The sequence below is a fragment of the Saccopteryx leptura genome, chromosome 1 (genome assembly GCF_036850995.1).
Source record: "Saccopteryx leptura isolate mSacLep1 chromosome 1, mSacLep1_pri_phased_curated, whole genome shotgun sequence".
Lineage (NCBI taxonomy): Eukaryota > Metazoa > Chordata > Mammalia > Chiroptera > Emballonuridae > Saccopteryx > Saccopteryx leptura.
In genome coordinates this window covers 386,597,148-386,617,358 of record NC_089503.1, presented here as the reverse complement: position 1 = coordinate 386,617,358, position 20,211 = coordinate 386,597,148, and the positions used below count along the sequence as shown (strand labels likewise).

General features: G+C 50.9%; 1 protein-coding gene, 1 long non-coding RNA gene and 1 pseudogene across 2 annotated transcripts in view; 1 reads left to right on the top strand and 2 right to left on the bottom strand.

The window, feature by feature from the left end:
• LOC136387728 (uncharacterized) overlaps positions 1 to 20,211 on the bottom strand; it is a 132,740-nt gene that overhangs the window by 68,043 nt on the left and 44,486 nt on the right. The gene's annotated exons all lie outside the window — the stretch shown is intronic.
• LOC136387721 (patr class I histocompatibility antigen, A-126 alpha chain-like) overlaps positions 1 to 20,211 on the top strand; it is a 155,809-nt gene that overhangs the window by 91,120 nt on the left and 44,478 nt on the right. The gene's annotated exons all lie outside the window — the stretch shown is intronic.
• The window catches only part of LOC136388487 (class I histocompatibility antigen, Gogo-B*0103 alpha chain-like), a 31,042-nt pseudogene that overhangs the window by 3,071 nt on the left and 7,760 nt on the right, over positions 1 to 20,211 (bottom strand).

The window sequence follows — 20,211 nt, the reverse complement described above, 5'->3', positions numbered from 1 at the left end:
AGTGAGTGAAAGAAAATGTTCCTACTTCTCAGTTTTTCATGGTGTTACCATCAAGGGGACAGAGAGAGGGGTGGCCGGGGAGGAGTGGACACTCAGAGACGGAACAAGGCCCTGAGCGCTCCTCTTCTCCACGTGAGAGGCTCTGGGGGGATGACACAGAGGACCTCGTGTGACTTTGACACTTATACTGTTGGGGAATTACAGTTGTTTTCTTCACTATAACAATGTTGTTTAAAGAAAAAGATCATTTTCAAAACATGAACACTGAAATATTTAGGGGTGTGTGTCATGATGTTGGCAGGTGATTTTCAAAGGTTTAGCAAAAATTATAGAAGTATTGATATATGACAGAGAAAATGTGGCAAAATGTTAAAATGGTTAAGTTTGGGGTGACTATGTGTTATTCTTTCAAAGTTTAGGTATCTTTCAAATTTTTCACAATAATTTGGAGAAATATTTTAAAATAGTAATGTGTAATGACTTGGGAAACGTTCACAACATGATGTTGAATGAAAATTAGGTTCTAATCTGAGTGGTGGTGGTGCAGTGAATAGAGCATCAACGCGGGACCCTGAGGTCCCCAACTGAAAATCCCGAGGTCACCGGTCAGAGCACAGCCTTGTCAGCTTTACTGCAGGATCATCAACATGACCCCAAGGTCTCTGGCTCAAAGCCCAAGGTCTGTGGCTTGAGCAAGGGCTCACTGGCTCGACTTGAGCCCCCTCCCTAGTCAAGGTACATGTGAGAAGCAATCAGTGAACAACTAAAGTGCCACAACTACGAGTTGAGGCTTCTCATCTCTCTCCCTTCCTGTCTGTCTCTAAAAAACAAAAGAAAAGAGAAAGAAAATGAGGCTTAAGTTTGTGTTTGTGAGAATGTCAGTGTGTGTGAATGTGTGTGTGTCATTGTGTGTGTGAGAATGTCAGTGTGTGTGAGTGTGTGTGTCATTGTGTGTGTGTGAGAATGTCAGTGTGTGTGTGTGTCATTGTGTGTGTGTGAGAATGTCAGTGTGTGTGTGTGTGTCACTGTGTGTGTGTGAGAACGTCAGTGTGTGTGTGTGTCATTGTGTGTGTGTAAGAATGTGAGTGTGTGTGAGTGTGTGTGTCATTGTGTGTGTGTCCGTGTGCATGTGCCGGTGTGAGTCAGTCAGTGTGCGCAGTCCCTGTGTGTTGGTGCGCAGCAGTGTGTGTGACTGAGTGTGCATTCCCTCACTCATCACTCAGCAGATGTTGTAAAATCAACAACCAGGCACCTTCAGGGCAGTGGGAATGCAGCTGTGGACATCACACCCCTGTCCCTGTCCTCACAGAGCTTACAGTCTCAGGAAGGGACAGACAATAAACAAATAGATACAGTATAAAGTGTGCTAGTGACCTGGGTGTGAGAAAAGCACAGCTGGGTGGCCTGACCTGCAGTGGCACAGTGGATAAAGCATGGACCTGGAATGCTGAGGTCACCCATTTGATCCCTGGGCTTGCCTGGTCAAGGCACACATGGAAGTTGATATTTCCTGCTCTTTTCCCCATTTCTCTCTCTCTCTGTCTCTCTCTTCCCTCCCACCTTTCCAAAAATGAGTTTTTAAAAAAGCCCAGCAGCGTAGGGTGAGGGAGGCTGTGTGCCCCAGGCAGGGCAGGGAGACCCCTCAGGAGGACCTGGGGAAACGGTCAGGGAGGGAGGTGCTGCCCGGTGACAGGTCCTCAGCCTGGGGACAGAGCGCGGGCTCTGAGGTATGAGCACCCTGGACGCCTGTGCTGGAGGAACACTGGGGACCGGGGTCCGGGCCCCTCACTCGGCCACCGCTGTGTCCCCTGGGCCCAGACTGGAGAGGGTCCTGCAAATGAGAAGGGTTTACAGTGTAAATCATGCCTGAAAAGGTCATTCGGGCACCCGGAAGCACATATGGGAGTTGATGCTTCCTGCTCCTCCCCCCTTTCTCTCTCTCTCTCTCCTCTCTCTAAAGATTAATAAATAAATTTTTTTAAAAAATGTTTCTGTTGAGACATCAACTGACAGACTCATAGGAGTTCCCTTGTAGATCACTGTCTCTCCCTCGCTCTTTATAAGATTCTGTCTTTAACTTTTGGCATTTTAATTACAATGTGTTTTGTAGGATTTGTTAGAATCCATTGGAGTCCGAGAAGACCAGTGTGACAGGCTTTATTGAAAGGAACCTGCCGGGCTGGCTTGCAGGGGGGAGTCCACCAGGTACAGGGTAGGACATGCTGTTTAAGGGTTAGGGGCGGGGAGTAGGAAGGGCCGTGGGGCATCAGCTGACTGGCTGCTGGACAAAGGATGGTCTTTTTTGTTTGTTTGTTTGGTTGGGTTTTTTTTTGTATTTTTCTGAAGCTGGAAACGGGGAGAGACAGTCAGACAGACTCCCGCATGCGCCCGACCGGGATCCACCTGGCACGCCCACCAGGGGCGATGCTCTGTCCACCAGGGGACAATGCTCTGCCCCTCCGGGGCGTTGCTCTGCCGTGACCAGAGCCACTCTAGTGCCTGAGGCAGAGGCCAAGGAGCCATCCCCAGCGCCGGGGACATCTTTGCTCCAATGGAGCCTTGGCTGCGGGAGGGGAAGAGAAAGACAGAGAGGAAGGAGGGGGGGTGGAGAAGCAAATGGGCGCTTCTCCTGTGTGCCCTGGCCGGAAATCGAACCTGGGTCCCCCACACGCCAGGCCGACACTCTACCGCTGAGCCAACCGGCCAGGGCCAAAGGATGGTCTTTTATGGAAGTTTGAGTGTGTTTAACTTCTAGCGGTCTTCAATCACCCAGGACTTCTCGGCTGGTGACGTCAGACAGTCCCTTGTGGTTGGTCATCTGCCACAAGCCCTGACTCACCGGCAGGGTTACAGAGATGAAACCTCAGATTCCCGACGACGTGATATATTTATATATAAAAGGAAAGAGAGTGGTTCCCAGAGAGGCCTCTGGGAGAGAGGAGACGGGGGCGCATATGTGGCACCCAGTGAGAGAGAAAGTAGAGCTGGTGTTAGGAGGTCAAGAACTGGGGCATGGTGGTTGGGCTTAGAGGTGATTAAGAGGAAGAAAAGAAGAAATTGAAAAGCCGCTGTTTCTTTGCAGAATATTTAAGTAGAGAACCTTGCCAGGCCAAGTCCCGTATTTAATTGAGGAACCTGTCACTTTCACTGGAGCGAGGCCTCAACCAGGAGAGGTCCTTGAGGCCTGAAGAAGGAAGTGGAAGAATCCGCAAGGTGGTCATTGGCAGTTGCCTGTTGTGAGTGCCCGCTGGACCGGGTGGTGTGGTGGGATATGGCCTCTTGGGGGAGCATTATGGGATGGACTGGCCTGGTTCTTCTCGATAGGGGCACATGTGGAGATTCTGAGAGACAGAGGACCTGTGGGGGTGCAGATGTGGGTTTTAGGGGTGTTGGTGGGATAAGGCTTAATGTGGGAGAGGTGAGTCCAGTGTGAGTCTCCTTCCACTTTGATGGCGGGTGGGGTGGATGGGATGACAGTACGGGGCCCTGTCCAGGTAGGCTGGAGAGGGCTTTTCCCCGTGTCCTCCTGTAGACCTGGTCCCCAGGGAGGATTGACAGGATGACAGTACGGGGCCCTGTCCAGGTAGGCTGGAGAGGGCTTTTCCCCGTGTCCTCCTGTAGACCTGGAGCCCAGGGAGGATTGACAGGTGTGAGTCCGTGGTTGGAAAGGGCTGTGGAAGAAGCTTGTCAAGCTGGGAATGGTAGGTTTAGTATAGCTTGTTTGCTCAGTTTGCAGCTGGGGTGGGTAATCTCCTCTGAGAGTGCTGGCTCTCTCACAGCAGGTGGCCCCTCTCTGAATCTTGTACATGAGAGTGGTGTGAAGGAGATGAGTGTTATTAAGAGGAACAGGGAGAGCTGAGTAAGCTGAGGGTGACATGCACAGACACATCCAGCAGTCAGCTGCATAGGAGGAGTTAGTCTTGATTACCAGATTTTAATTAAGATTAAGAGAGTTTTTTTAGAAGAGAGGATGTTAAGAGGGAGGGTATGGGGCAGAGTATGCCTTTAAGGGTAAGGAGGTAAGAAAGAATAGAGCAGCTGGAATCTCCGTCCTGTCTGCTGTCAGGGGGTGATCACAGTCACTCAGGCTCAGACTGTTCTTCTTCTGGGACTTTAGTCAGACTGACCTTGCTGGGCCCTCAGGGGGAGCAGGCGTATCTGGGCGGTGATTCAGGTTGACTGGAAGGGTCACCTGTAGGCATGTGTGGAGATGGAGCTTCCGTTTTCTTTAACCTGGAGACGTGAAACCAGGGGGCCTTTCCCGGGAGTTTTGCCGCCGTGGGGGTGGTGAGGAGAACCTTGGGATTCACTATGCTGGGTGGTAGAGGTAAATTTATAACAGAATTGGGCAAATCTGGCTCACCAAGAAGCAGTAACAGGGCCGACTCAGAGGACGGGAGGTGAAAGAGAGAGAGACTGAATTTGGAGAGTAGGTCCCGATCCTAAACCAGGCGTAGGGCATCGAGGCAGGAGGAGAAAAGTGTGCAAAGAGACGCCATGTGTCAGACAAGGCAGTGGATCCATGGCCAATAGGGAGGAAATAAGACCATCAACACCCACAACAGAGATCTTTAGGGGACGAGCAGGACCTGAATATTTGGGCAAGGCAGAGTAAGTGGCCCCTGTGTCTATAAGAAATGAGATCAGCCTGACCTGTGGTAGCACAGTGGATAAAGCGTCGACCTGGAAATGCTGAGGTCGCCGGTTTGAAACCCTGGGCTTGCCTGGTCAAGGCACATATGGGAGTTGATGCTTCCAGCTCCTCCCCCCTTCTGTCTCTCCCTCCTCTCACTACCTCTCTGTCTCTCTCCCTCTGCCTCTCCTCTCTAAAAACGAATAAATAAATAAATTAATTAATTAAAAAAAAAAAAAGAAATGAGATCAGCTTACCTGCTACTCGGATGGCTACCCTAGGCTCTTCGATGGTGATAGGTCACAGGTGGCTGGAGCAGGGCTAGAAGAGACAGAACCCCCCCTTAGAGGAACGAGGGGGCAGTCTACCTTCCAGTGTCCCTTTCCCACAGTGAGGACAAGGCCCTGGCAGGGCTGAGGAGCCGGACAGGCTTCATGCCCAATGACCTTCGTTTCCACACTGGAAGCAGGTCCCTGGTGGAGTCTTACAAGGCCCCTTAGGGGCACTGGAGACTTTAAGGGAAGCTGCCAAGAGCTGGTATTTTGCACAATCTCTTTTGCGCTGTCTGCCTTTTCCCGTTCCTTAAAAGCCATGCTCAGGAGATCCCATTGAGGGGTTTGATTGAGGAGCAAAATTGGGAATCCAGTGTCTAAAGAAGCCTATTAGACCGAGGAAAGAAAGGATTTTATATGTGGTGGTAGGTGGTTGGAGACTGTGGAGGGTCTAAGTTCGATCTAGGGTGAGACCTCAGGTGGTGAGGGTTAAGATGATGCCCAGATAGACTACAGCAGGGGTCCCCAAACTTTTTACACAGGGGGCCAGTTCACTGTCCCTCAGACCGTTGGAGGGCCGGACTATAAAAAAAACTATGAACAAATCCCTATGCACACTGCACATATCTTATTTTAAAGTAAAAAAACAAAATGGGAAATACAATATTTAGAATAAAGAACAAGTAAATTTAAATCAACAAACTGACCAGTATTTCAATGGGAACTATGCTCCTCTCACTGACCACCAATGAAAGAGGTGCCCCTTCCGGAAGTGCGGTGGGGGCCGGATAAATGGCCTCAGGGGGCCGAATGCGGCCCGCGGGCCATAGTTTGGGGACCCCTGGACTACAGACTGAGAGTGAAGTTGAGCTTTAGCAGAGAAGACACGATATCTCTTCATAGCGAGGAAGATAAGAAGGGTGGAGGTGAGTCTCCTTGAGGCAGGCAGGGAGGGGCTGCAGAGGAGTAGGTTATCTACATATTGTAAGAGAGTACTAGTTTTGAGATTGCATGCTATGAAATCCTGAGCTAGTGTCTGCACAAACAGGTTAGGGCTGTCTCTGAACCCCTGGGGTAAGACAGTCTATGTAAGTTGCTGGGCTCCATTAGTGTCCGGGTCAGTCCAAGTAAAGGCAAACAGAATGTAAGAGACAGGGTGTAGATCAGGGGTCGGGAACCCATGGCTCACGAGCCAGATGTGGCTCTTTTGATGTTTGCATCTGGCTCACAGACAAATCTTTAATAAAAAAAATAATATCGTTAAAAATATAAAACATTCTCATGTATTACAATCCATTCATTTCTTACCGCTGACGTTCGTGGTTGCAGGTGGCTGGAGCCGATCACAGCTGTCCTCCGGGACAACACCAAATTTTTATTGGATAATGCATAATGTACATGGGTCGTTTTGAGGTCAGAAGTAAACTTCCCTCCTTTTAATCAAGTAGTCAGCTAGCTAATTGCAGAAACCTTTTTGACGAAGAAGATGGCTAAAAGAAAATAGATGAGGAGTATCGTACTTTTCATCAGGAATGGACAGAGGAATTCACCTTTGTGGAGAGAGCAGGTTCTGCAGTGTGTCTAATATGCAATGATAAAATTGCATCGATGAAACTGCATTGATGAAACAGTCAAATATAAAGTGGCACTTCGACAAACGCCATACTATATTTGCATCAAAATATCCAGCAGGGGACAGCAAGAAGAAAGCATGTCAAGAGCTACTGTGCAGAGTGCAAGCTAGTCAGCAGCAACTCCGTGTTTGGACCCAACAAGGTGACTGGAATTCGGCTAGCTTTGCTGGTGCTTTAGCAATTGTGAGAAACGGAAAGCCATTCACAGATGGGGAGTATGCCAAAACATTCATGCTTGATGTTGCCAATGAACTTCTTGACGACTTTTCAGATAAAGACTAGATAATCAAATGAATAAAAGACATGCCTCTGTCGATAAGAACTATTCACGATCATACTATCATGATGGCAAATCAAACTGAGGCAACACAAGTGAAGGACATAAATGCAGCACCATTCTTTTCTCTCGCTTTGGATGAGTCAACAGACGTAAGCCATTTATCCCAGTTCAGCGTGATTGCAAGGTATGCTGTCGGTGACACACTATGTGAGGAAAGTCTTGCTGTTTTGCCTATGAAAGAGACAACTAGAGGGAAGGATTTATTCAAGTCTTTCACTGAGTTCGCTAAAGAAAAAAATCTACCAATGGATAAACTTATTTCGGTCTGTACCGTGGTGCTCCATGCATGGTGGGGGAAAACAGAGGATTTGTAGCGCTTCTTCATGAACATAAAAAGAGACCCATGCTAAGTTTTCAGTGCATCCTACATCAGGAGGCACTTTGTGCTCAGATGCGTGGTGAGCAGCTTGGTGAGGTGATGTCGCTGCTCATTCGGGTGGTCAACTTTATTGTTGCTTGAGCTTTAAATGATCGCCAGTTTAAAACACTGCTGGATGAAGTTGGGAATAATTATCCTGGTCGGCTTCTGCACAGCAATGTGCATTGGTTGTCAAGAGGGAAGGTGCTCAGCCATTTCGTGGCTTGTCTGAGTGAAATCCGGACTTTTCTAGAAATGAAAAACGTTGAGCATCCTGAGTTAGCTAACACTGAGTGGCTCCTGAGGTTCTACTATCTCATGGACATGACTGAACATCTGAACCAGCTCAATGTGAAAATGCAAGGCATTGGAAATACAGTCTTATCCCTTCAACAAGCAGTGTTTGCATTTGAAAACAAGCTGGAACTCTTCATTACCGACATTGAAACAGGTCGTTTACTACACTTTGAAACACTGGGAGAGTTTAAAGATGCATGCACAGCAAGTGACCCTGCTCAACATCTTGATCTCCAGCAGCTAGCGGGCTTCACATCTAATCTCCTGCAGTCAGTCATTCAAAGTGCGCTTTGGAGAATTTCATGAGCACACTCGTCTTATTAAGTTCATCACCCATCCACACGAGTGTGCAGTGGACAGCGACAACCTGAGTTACATCCCTGGTGTCTCCGTCAGAGATTTTGAGCTACAAGCTGCTGACCTGAAGGCCTCAGACATGTGGGTGAATAAGTTCAAGTCACTGAATGAAGATTTGGAAAGACTTGCACGACATCAAGCAGAGTTGGCGAGCAAACACAAGTGGGGAGAAATGAAAAAACTTCAACCTGCGGACCAGCTGACTGTAAAAACTTGGAACGCGCTTCCCGTCACATACCACACACTGCAGCATGTGAGTATTGCTGCACTGACAATGTTTGGCTCTACGTATGCATGTGAGAGTCTTTCTCACATCTAAAGAACGTTAAGACCAATCTACGATCACATTTAATGGATGGAAGTCTCAACGCCTGCATGAAGCTTAATCTCACCACATATCAACCAGACTACAAAGCCATCAGCAAAACCATGCAGCACCAGAAGTTGCATTAATGGTAAGAAGTACTTTATTCATCATTGTTTAGCAACAGCATAACAACGTTATTAAAAAGAATTCAGAGACTTATTGTACTTTAAAAGTGTTGGTCTTACATAAAATGCACAGATTTACTTGTCTTTAGTGTTAAACATATTGTATGGCTCTCACAAAATTACATTTTAAAATATGTGGTATTCATAGGATGGTCTCATAGGATGCCATCTGGGTCCTGCTTCAATAGTGGAAAGGAAGGTCATTGAGCTAAAGCCTGCCAGGCTTACACGCCTCTGCTGTGAGGAAACAGGGACACTGGAAGGTAGGCTTCCCCCTCGCTCCTCTAAGGGAGGGTTCAGTCTCTTCCAGCCCTGCTCCAGCCACCTATGACCTAACCTTGCCCAGAAAGCTGGGGTTTGCCACTGAAGGCTGAAGGTGCCCAGGGCCGTCGGCCCCATCTACGACACTGTGGACGAGCCTAGGGTATTTCTTCCAAGAAGCAGGTAAACTGATCTCATTTGCACAAGGGCCACTTAAACTATGCTTTGCCTGAATAGTCAGGTTTTTTATTCTTCCCTCAAAGATCTCTGTTGTGGGTGTTGATAGTCCTATTTTCTGCTGCTTTGCTTAATATATAGTGTTTCCTTTATCCCTCCTACCTCAATTCCCCACTCATATTTCAGGCTGAGACCTACTCTTAATTTAGAGCTCTTTTTCCTCCTTTTGCCAACTTGTATTATGAATTTACCTTTGCCACCCAGCTTAGTGTATCCCAAGGTTCTCTTTACCAGGCCACAGTCACAGAGCTCCAGGGAAAAGCAACCTGGTCTCAACTCTCCAGGCAGAGGAGAACAGAAGCTCCATATCCACACATGCTGCAAATGGCTTTTTCCAGTCTACCTGAATCATTACCAGCTAGAAGCAGCAGTCATTGGGACTTGGACATGAGCTGCAAAGTATAGAACGGTGACAACAATTCCAGTGCCATACGGACTTTTCCTGTGGGGAACTTTCCTGGACTCCTGCTCCCTGTGACAGCTCCTAACAGACTGAACTGTGGTTGGGTTGCATTTTTCAGGGATTTGGCATGGTGATGGGGCCAACTTGGACTTGGGGAACATGTTAAGAACACTACTCATTTATGGATTCTTGCTGTATTGGCCAAGAGTTTGCTTAAAGGCTTTTAATCACTGTAAAAAAAATAGAGGACTGGATGAATAAGATGGGGCACATATACACCATGGTATATTATTCAGCTAGGAGAAATGGTGACATTGGATCACTTATAGCGGAATGGTGGAGTCTTGGTAGCATTGTGCGGGGTGAAATAAGCGAATCAGAAAAAAACAGGAACTGCAGGATTCCATACATTGGTGGGACATAATAGCGAGACTAAGAGGCATGAACAGGAGTGTGGTGGCTATGGGGGTGGGGGGAGGGAAGGAGGGAGAGGGGGAGGGGGAGGGGTACAGAGAGAACTGGATGGAGGGTGGCGGAGGACGATCTCTCTTCGGGTGATGGGTATGCAACAGAACTAAATGACAAGATAACCTGGAAATGTTTTTCTTTGAATGTATGTACCCTGATTTATTGATGTCACCCCATTAAAATAAAAATTTATTTATAAAATAAAATAAAATAAAATATGTGGTATTCAGCCTGACAAGGTGATGCGCAGTGGATAGAGCATTGGACTGAGATGCCCAGGACCCAGGTTCGAGACCCCGAGGTCACTAGCTTGAGTGTGGGCTCATCTGGTTTGAGCAAAAGCTCACCAGCTTGGACCCAAGGTCACTGGCTCGAGCAAGGGGTTACTCGGTCTGCTGAAGGCCCATGGTCAAGGCACATATGAGAAAGCAATCAATGAACAACTAAGGTGTTGCAATGCACAACGAAAAACTAATGATTGATACTTCCATCTCTCTGTTCCTGTCTGTCCCTGTCTATCCCTCTCTCTGACTCTCTGTCTCTGTTAAAAAAAAAAAAAGTGGTATTCATGGCTTTCTCAGCCAAAAAGTTTTCCGACCCCTGCTCTATCCACTGCAAAAGCATTTTTCAAAGTATTCGAATCCACTGACTCTCACACTAGTAACAAAAGGAAGGCCAAAAGTAGATTTACAGTTGTGAGTACCCAAAACAAAGTTTATTCTTGTATTATTTATCATTGTATTATTTTTCATACAAACAGTTGTAAACCAGCTTTTGTCCCACCTGTCTATAAGATAGAGTAAGTCAAAACTGTTGCCAACAATTGATTTTGTCTGTCTTTTTCATTTATCCATTCTGGAGGGGTGCAGATAGCTCACTGTGGGTTAATTTGAATTTCCCCTCTGACTAAACATGTTGAGCATCTTTCATAAATTTATAGTCCACGTGCATGTCCTTAACAGGAGGGCGGACTGGACTGATGGCTACCGACTGAGTGGACCCTGCTCACGTGCCCGCAGGTGTTCTCAGCAAGTAAGGGGAGAATGTCCTGGCCGGGCAGGAAGAAGGTTAGAGGACAGGACCTGGGAGACAGGTTCAGGGGGGTTGGCCCAGGGCGAGCTGCCACTGCCCACTGCTCCCCTGGTTGCAAGTCTGTGGGGACCCTTAGAGCTTAGGGGAGAGAGAGGGAAGGAACACGTGCCTGGGGGGAGGGGGGAAGAAGGAGGAGGGGAAGGGAACGGTGTGGACATGACCCCGGGAGAGCCAGCATCTTTTAACTGTTATGACACTTTTTCTGTCCATGGACCTGTGGTCAAAGACCTGTGTATAATAGAAAATATTTGCCCTCTGCTCCATGTTCCTGGCACAGAGCTCCTAAAGCCCTCAGACTCCCCTGGGTGACAGGAGTGTCTCTGGGATGCTCATGAGATGGCCCGTGGCTGAGGTCCTGGGTAGCTTCAGGATGGGGCTGGTCACCAGAGACCAAGCTTGATGAGACGGCTGGAGCTTTCAGCCTCACTGTCCACCTCTGGGGAGTCCAATCATCAATGGCCAATGACTTAATCAATCATGTCCATATAGGGAAACTTCCATACAAAAACCCTTAACAATGGGGTTCAGGGAGCTTCGGAAGTAGCTGGAAATAGAAGGGGAGACAGAACTGTGCCGTCCGCTCTGGTGTGGGTCTGAGCAGATCGCTCAGCACTGGGTCCTGGTCAGTCCTTCTTCCTTTGTCTCCTGCAGCCATCACTGCTGGGTCTCCTCCTCCATTGTCAAGGCTTTAAATATTCTTTCTATGTGTCGCCTCCTAAGTCTACTTCTCCAGCCGTTATCTTTTCTCATTTCCAGACTCATCTGTCCAGCTGCCAATCAGACCATTCCCCTGTATTTCTAACAGACGTCTCAGCTCCACCATCTCTTACAATAATGCCTCTGATATCCCCTCAGATACGCTCCTTCCAGAACTTTCCCCATCTCTACTGACAGCAACTCCGTCTACTTTTATCCTCTGAGCTGTTTGGTGACCTTGACTCCTCTCTCTCACCTCAGATCAACCCACTAGGAAGTTGTGAAGTCCATCTTCAGAAGGGACCAGATCCCACCATGCCCACTATGTCCACTGTTCACCCCGTGGAAGCACCTGCAGTCATAAGCCTGCAAACACCCCACTGCTCCCCACTGCCCTCCTCACCTCCACATCTGTTCTCAGTACAGCAGCCACAGCAACAGTTTAAAGTGGACGTCAGACCATGTCTCCTGTTCTCAACTCTACCACCTCACTCAGACCACAGCCCCTGCCCTTCTACCGTCCTCAGGCCACGTGGTCTGGCTGTGTCTCTGTCCATCTCCATCACTCTCTGCCCAATTCCCACACAGAGCACCTCGCTCTTCCCAGACACCTCACTCTCCTGCCCCAGGGCATTTGCACTGCAGGTTCCTACCTGGACAGCACTTCCTGTATACATCCTTGTGGGTTTCCTCATATCCTTCACATCTTTCCTCAAGGTCACCTTTCTAGGGAGGCCCACACTGACCACCCAAACACAACCATCTTTATCCTGACTAGTGCTGGCGCAGTGGATCAAGTGTTGACCTGTACACTGAGGTCCCAGGTTTGAAACCCCCAGGTTGCCACCTTGAGGATGGGATCACAGACATGATCCCAGAGTCACTAGCTTGAGCCCAAAATTGCTGTCTTGAAGCTCAAGGTCACTGGCTTGAGCAAGGGGGTCACTGGTTTGGCTGGAGCCCCCAGAGGCACATATAAGATGCAATCAATGAACAACTAAAAATACCACAGCTCTGAGTTGATGCTTCTCATTTTTCTCCTTTTTCAGTCTCTATCTCTGCCTCTCTCTTGCTAAAATAAAATAACAACCATCTTCCCGTCCCCACAGCCCACACTCAGGATCGCCTTCCCCACTGCGTTTTCCCAGGACACCTCCCCCTTCTGACACAGACACCTCCCTGTTTACTGTGCCTCATACACACCTGTCTCTCCCCACACGACACAGGCTCCCAAGGCCAGCAGTGTTCCTGATCTGACTTCAGTGATGTCCCCACGTGAACAACAGTGCCACACGTCTGCACACAACCAGTCGTGGTTCCTGAGTGGTCCGTGTGGGGCAGCTCCCTGCGCTAGAGACGCATCTCTATTGATGGGGCCTCAGACCACAGCTGTCCTGTGGCAGCTGCAGCACAAGGTGTCCTCACACTGACCGCAATGCACCTGCACTTTCCCAGGCTGCTCCCCCTAAATCTACAGTGGACCCCGCTCTGCACATCCTGAATTCTGCACAGAAGTCAGACACATTCACACCTGGAGTTTAATTTCATTAAGAAAGAGAGACGCTGCCCTCAGTGCTCCACGAAGTACAGACAGGGATGAAGATGGCTCAACCCCGCCTCTGCTGGACAGGGAAGTGTGGAGAGAGGACCTGGGGGCAGGGGGGGCCAGTCTCCCACCCCCTCACATTATGCTCACAGGAGTGCAGACACGTTCAGATGCCCTTTGCAGAAAGAGGAGAGATGTTCCTGAAGTCACAAACACAGCTGGCGGGGGTGTGTGTGTGTGTGTGTGTGTGTGTGTGTGTGTGTGTGTGAAGCATCTTCCGTCACTCAGTTCCCGACAAGGCAGCTGTCCCATGCTGTAGAAGGAAATATCACAAACTATTATAATTCAGGTCAGTGGCTGTAACTGGTGGCATTCTCAATAGCCCACCTCATGCTCAAAATGTCCCAGAGAATCCCCATCACCCAGTCCTGTCCCCTCTGTCCCACCCCCTCCCCACGTCAGGGTCTCATCTTTAGAAGCCGTGAGAGACACATCAGAGCCCTGAGTGCTGTCACTGCCTGGGGTAGAACACAACAGGACATGGTCAGAGCCCCCGGGACAGAAGACTAAAGGTGGAACTATGGGGAGTGGGGTCCCCCATGGCTCCAGTTCTCACTGTCACAGGGTCTTGGGGGTCACCCCCTCCATACTTACTGGCTGCCAGAGCATAGCTCCCTCCTTTCCCACCTGCAGGAAGAAAACATTTCATGAGAGACCAGGGAGGAGGCAGGGCCATGAGGTCCTAAAGGAACCCCTAGTTCTGGGCCCCAGAGAAGTTTCTAGAACTGTAACTACAACCCAGGACAGGATCAGGAAACCTGAGAAAAGTATTTGTGTGGGGACTGGACCACCCATCCTTCTGAAGGTCTGTCCTAGGCAGGACCCTCCCCTCTGATCTGTGACTGTTAAAAACCAGGTCCCCATCACCAGATCCATCAAGGTAACAAATCTGTCCCTCATGTTCACACGTGCCTCACTGAAGAGTCAGTGTTAGCAAACTGCTCCAGACTGGGCAAGCACACATGTGGGGACAGCATTTCCCATTAAGTGGACACATTCCTTCCTGGACTAAAACCACTTGAAGGAAAATAAACTCAGACCCCACCTTCCCTACCTGAGCGCCTCCTCCTCCACATCACAGCTCCCCCCACCACAGCTCCAGTGACCACAGCTCCAAGGACCAGGACAGCAATGATGACCACAGTGGGGATGGTGGCCTGAGGAGGCTCTGGGAAGGGAAGGGAAGGTCAGGGCCCTGACCCCCAGGCCGCAGCCCTGACCCTGCTGAAGTCCTCCAGAGGCCCCTGCTCCCTGAGAAGAGGCTCTGTGCCCACGTCCCCTCCTCACCCCATCTCAGGGTCAGGGGCTCGGGCAGTCCCTCGTGCTGCACATGGCACGTGTAGCTCTGCTCCTCTCCAGGGGGCACCACCACAGCCGCCACTTCTGGAAGGTTCCATCCCCCGCAGGCCTGGTCTCCACAAACTCCATGTCCTGGGTCAGGTCCTGCCCGTCACGCTGCCAGGTCAGGGTGATCTCCACAGGGTAGAAGCCCAGGGCCCAGCATCTCAGGGTGACTTCATGGTCAGAGAGGGGGTGGTGGGTCACCCTTTGGAGGGTATGAGACAGTCAAGAAAATTCTGAAACCTTGAATCCGTTAAGCAAAGTATAACGGGCCACTCTACAGCACTCATGGGACCTTCCTGAGAGGTGACAGGACAGCTGGGGTGGAGGAGGGAGCACAAAACCCAGACACCAGCCTGGATAGAGGCACCTGGGAACGTCTCCAAGTTGTTGTTGTTGCTGTTTAAGTGAGAGGACAGGAGGCAGCGAGACAGACTCCCATATGTGACCCCCACAAGTCAGGGTAAGCCCGGTACAGGGCCATTTACTGCCCATCTGTGGATGTTGCTCAGCAACAAAGCTATTTTTAGTGCATAAAGCAGAGGCCACAAGCTTTCCTCAGTGCCTGGACCAACTCCCTGGAAACAATGATCCATGGCTGAAGAAGGGGAAGAAAAAGAGAGATAGAGAGAAAGAGAGAAGGGGAAGAAGAGGGGTGGAGAAGCAGATGTTTGCTTCTCCTGTATGCCCTGATCTGGATTTGGACGGGGACATCCACACACTAGGCTGATGCTCTACCACTGAGCCAACCAGATGATCTTAGTTTTTAGAAAGTTCTAGAGTCAGAGTGACACAGCCCAGGTAGGAGGTAGGTCTCTGAAAGGAGAAAAGGGATTTCTGGTTTTGACCTGAGTGTAGGCCAAAAGGCCGGGTTCAGACCTCAGACATACTGCGGGGGTGGGGGGTGGGGGGGTGGGGAGAAGGTCTGAGAAAGTCCCCATGGATTCCAGGGCCACTGTCAAGGTGCAAGGGAACCCCTGATCGGTTATTTCAGGGTTGGTCTCCTCTCAGTCCCACAGAGACTGCACCTAATTGTCCCTGAGAGAAGGGGAAGTTGCTTTCTGGTCCCGGATCTGAAAACCCAGGGGACTGAATGTCTTGACCCAAAGGAGGGTGTTCTGACCCCGGTCCATTTCCTGTCTCCGTGTAGGAGCCGCAGCCCGAGGGGAGAGGAGGGAGCCCCGCGGCCCTGGTACCTGCGCGCTGCAGCGTCTCCTTCCCCTTTTCCAGGTAAAGGCGGAGCCACTGCACGCACTCCCCCTCCAGGTAGCTCCTCCAGTTCTCCGCCTCACCCATCTCCTCCCACTCGCGCCGGGTGATCTGAGCCGCCGCGTCGGCCGCGGTCCAGGAGCGCAGGTCCTCGTTCAGGGCGATGTAGTCGGTACCGTCGTAGGCGAGCTGACTGTACCCGCGGAGGAGGCGCCCGTCCCGGTCCATGTCGCAGCCGAGCATCCACTGGAGGGTGTGAGACCCTGACCCCGCCCCGCGGTCAGCCCCGCCCACTCGGCCCCGCCCCCTTCCCGACCGCGGGGATTAAAAACCTAAACAGAAAATTATACTAAATCCCCGCGGGCTCCTCCCGGGTGCGGTGTGGGGAATCCCGAGGGCTAGAGTGGAGCTCGACCGGGGCACTTGGGCGACCCCGGCCCGTCCGTGGGGATGGGGTCGTGACCGGGACCCGCCCGCGTGGCTCACCGTCCTCGCTCTGGTTGTAGTAGCCGCGCAGGGCGTTCAGGTTCACTCGGGAAATCTGTGCGTTGCCCTTGGCGCGCCGCGTCTCGCGGTCCCAATACCGCGGGTCCTTCTGCTCCACCCACGGCTGCTCCGTCCTCGGGCTCGAGGCCTCGTTGTCTAACCGCTTGAACTCCGTGTCGTCCACGTAGCCGACAGCGATGAACCGGGGCTCCCCGCGGCCGGGCCGGGACACGGCGGTGCTGAAATATCTCAGGGAGTGGGGACCTGGGGACGGGGAGGGGCTGAGAATCGGCGACTCTCCTCCCTGTGTGGGTCCCAGTCTCTGGTTGCAGGACAGAAGGAAAGGGGTCTCGGAGATGGAAAAGAGGCGCGACAGAGCAGGGAGCGGGGTCAGGACTAGGCGACCCCGAGGCAGGAATCGCTCTGGGCTCTGAGGTCAGGCCGGGGTGATAGACACGCCCGCTACAGGGGGTCCTGCGCCCCCGCCGGGTCCCCTCGCTCCTTCTGAAGAGGCCGTTCCCTCCCGACCCGCACTCACCCGCCCAGGTCGGGTTCAGAACCAGGGACCCCGAGAGCAGCAGGAGGAGGGAAACCCATCTCAGGATCAGGGGAGATTCGGGGTAGGACGAATCCGCGAAGACCTAATAACCGGCACGGCGGTGACGCTGATAGGCTTCACTAGAAACCGGACACCCAATGGCAGTGACAGCTGGGTCCGCTTCTTGAGTATCCTGGACGGAGAACCCGACAGACGTAAAAACCGAGAAGATCGAGGCCCTGGCCGGTTGGCTCAGCGGTAGAGCGTCGGCCTGGCGTGCGGGGGACCCGGGTTCGATTCCCGGCCAGGGCACACAGGAGAAGCGCCCATCTCTGTCTGACTGTCTCTCCCTGTTTCCAGCTTCAAAAAAAAACAAAAAACAAAAAAAAAAACCCGAGAAGATCAGTACTCCCCAACCCTGAGCTTCCGGCTGAGATTCAACCCTCCGGCTGAGACCCTGAAATTCAGGCCTGGGGACGTGAGACTGCCTCCCGCCCCTTATCTCTCCCCTTGGACCAGGCGTCCCAAAACTATGGCCCGCAGGCCGCATGTAGCCCCCTGAAACCATTTATCCAGCCCCCGCCGCACTTTTGGAAGGGGCACCTCTTTCACTGGTGGTCAGTGAGAGGACCACTGTATGTGGCGGCCCCCCCAACGGTCTGAGGGACAGTGAACTGGCCCCCTGTGTAAAAAGTTTGGGGACCCCTGCTCGAACTCTTCTAGAAGAAAACTCACTCCCCGGAACTTGAAATCAGAGAGCAAGCTCGCCCTGGAAATGGAGGGACAGGGTTTCTCTTAACCCTGGAGGAGCTGTGTCTGAAAACACGGGATGGAGATTCTCAGAGACCAGTATCCCTGTTGTCTGTGAACCCCAGTGGGGAGCACAGTCTTGGGAACCCTGAACTTCAGGAAGCTGATCTGCATAGAAGTGATTTTGGCCCCTTGGTACAGAAATGTGTCTAACCAGCACTGCAGTCAGACTCACAGAGCTCCTGAATTCTACTTCCCACACAGTGTGTCTGTGACTCGGGATTGTTACATTGTGAAATGATCTTCATTCAGTAGCCCTGAGTTTGTCTGTGAGTCCCCCACATCCTCAATACAGAGAAGCCCAGGGAAGCCGTGTGTCACTGTGCATTTCAACAGGAGCATGTACATCCTAGAAGTTGCAAGTGCTCAGTGCGGTCATCCAAATGATGGAGAGAGAGAAGGAAGGTTGGCTGGAGGCGTCCCAGACCCAGGGCAGAGTAAGGAAAGCTCAGAGAGGGTGTCAGGGAGCCTGGACCCTAAGTCAGCCTTCAGAGGGTCAATGGCCTGGCTCAGTTTCATCTTTCACCCCACCCACCTCCAGGCCCAGGGCACAAGGTCTGTGGGAGGGAGACACCCCCAGGGCAGGACTTCGGAGGGAGCCGTGTCCTCAGGGAGACCCAGGTCCCTGTCAGAGCTGCAGGTGCAGGAACACCCTGGGAGGACTGTGTGGATTTGGCTGATCCTGGGCTGAGACCTCTGGGGGACACAGTGGGAAGGTTTCAGGAGCTGGGGAGGGGGTGTGAGGGGAGACAGAGTAGGGGTGCATGGAGCCTGTGGAGATGAGCATGCAGGATGTTTGGGAGACCAGGGGTGACTGAGACAGACAAGGAAAAGGAAAGAATGAGGTCAGTCCTAGTGGATTCAGGGCAGATGGTGGTGAGTGTGAGAGAGGGAGGTGGGAGGGGCAGGAGTCTGGGGCTCTCACTTGGGCTCTGTCGATGGGGATGAGGAGGTTTGGGGTGGTCAGTGTTAGTTCTAGTGTGTGGACAGTTCTTTACTCCCTGATTGTGAGGTGCAGTCCCTGGTTAAGGAGGGAAGTAAGGACTTAGTGAACTCACTGTGGACCCTTGTGTGGTGGGTGTGAATTCACAATAAGTGTTAAGTTTGCCCAACACCTGCTTCGCAAGAAACATTTCAGGGACATGTCATGTGTGACCCTGACACAAGGGCCGTCTTCTGTTTTCCTGTGAGGACAGAGGGCCTAAGGAAGCTGTGGACTTTGTCCCTTAGTCCCAAAATGAATGTGGACACTGTGGAAGATTAGGTAGACATTAAAATGTGTTACCAAATAAGAGATTAAAAAAAACTTATAAATCTATATTTAAGGATAATTAATATGGTTTTATGTGACCTTGAAATTTGAAAATGTATAGGAGTTACAAATATTTTCCTCAGTATTAGAATACTAATATTATTATTATTATTGTAGGAATAATATTGTTTGGGGAGAATGTTCGTTACAGTTATGATGCCTGCAAGGGATTTTCAGTGATTCAGCAAAAATTATACAACTGCAATGTGTCATATACATGAGATAAATATTGATAAATGTTAAAACTATTAAATCTGAAGTGACAATTGCACTATCCTTTTAAACTTCTTGTATATATGAAAATGTCACTCATAAAATGGACATTAAAAACAGAATACGATAATGACACAGGAAGTGTTCAGAACATGATGTCCACATAAAAGCTGGGTTCAAAAGTGTGTGTGAGTGACTGTGAGTGTGTGAGTGTGAGTCCATGTGTGTTGGTGAGAATCCTCGTATGAGTGAGTCATTCCGCATGTGCTTTTATCCCCTCATTCATTCACTAAACAGATGTTGTAAAATTAACAACCAGGCGCTTTCAGGGCTATGGAAATGCAGCTGTGAACATCACATCCCTGTCCTTGTCCTCAGGGAGCTTATAGTCTCAAGGAGGGACAGGCAGTAAACAATGAAATAAATACGTTTAAAAATGTGTGTCAGTGAACCGGGAGAGAGGGAGGATGGAGAAGTCCCCGGGCAGGGACAGTGCAGGAGGGCGTGTCAGTGCAGGGACAGTAGAGAGAGGGCCCCTCAAAAGGACTTGGGTCCATGTCTGGGAGCAAAGTGTTGCCTAGTGACAGGTTATCAGCCTGGGGACAGAGTGTGGGCTCTCAGGTGTGAGCACTGTGGGCACCTGTGCCAGGGAACACGGGGGACCGGAGTTTGGGCCCCTCACACAGCCCCTGCTGTGTCCCCGGGGCTTGGACTGGGGAGGGTCTTGCAAATGAGAAAAATGTTTAGAGTAAATTATACTTGAAAAGGTCATCCTGGCACGCAGAAGCACATATCAAAGGTTTTATATAGAAAGTCTCCTCCCCTGCAGACCCAGGACTCTGCCAAGATGAGCTTGTCACCAGCTTACCCTGTCTCCTCTGACAACAAGTTATGCAAATACTTTGTGCAAACGCTGAGAAAGAGCACCCGGAAGAAACAGGGAGCGGTGGGAACGGCCTCTACTTCTCAGTTATCCTGGGGGTGGCCTTCGCGGACAGGACAGAGCAGGAGAGGTGGAACTCGCGGCCCACGCGCGGCTCCCAGAGCTCCTCCCCTCCAACCCGTAGCTGGGGAGCCGCCGGGCTGCTCCCAGCTCAGTCCACGTCCCAGAGCCAGTAGGAGGCGCCCCAGCGTGGCCACAGCGCTGAGGACAAAG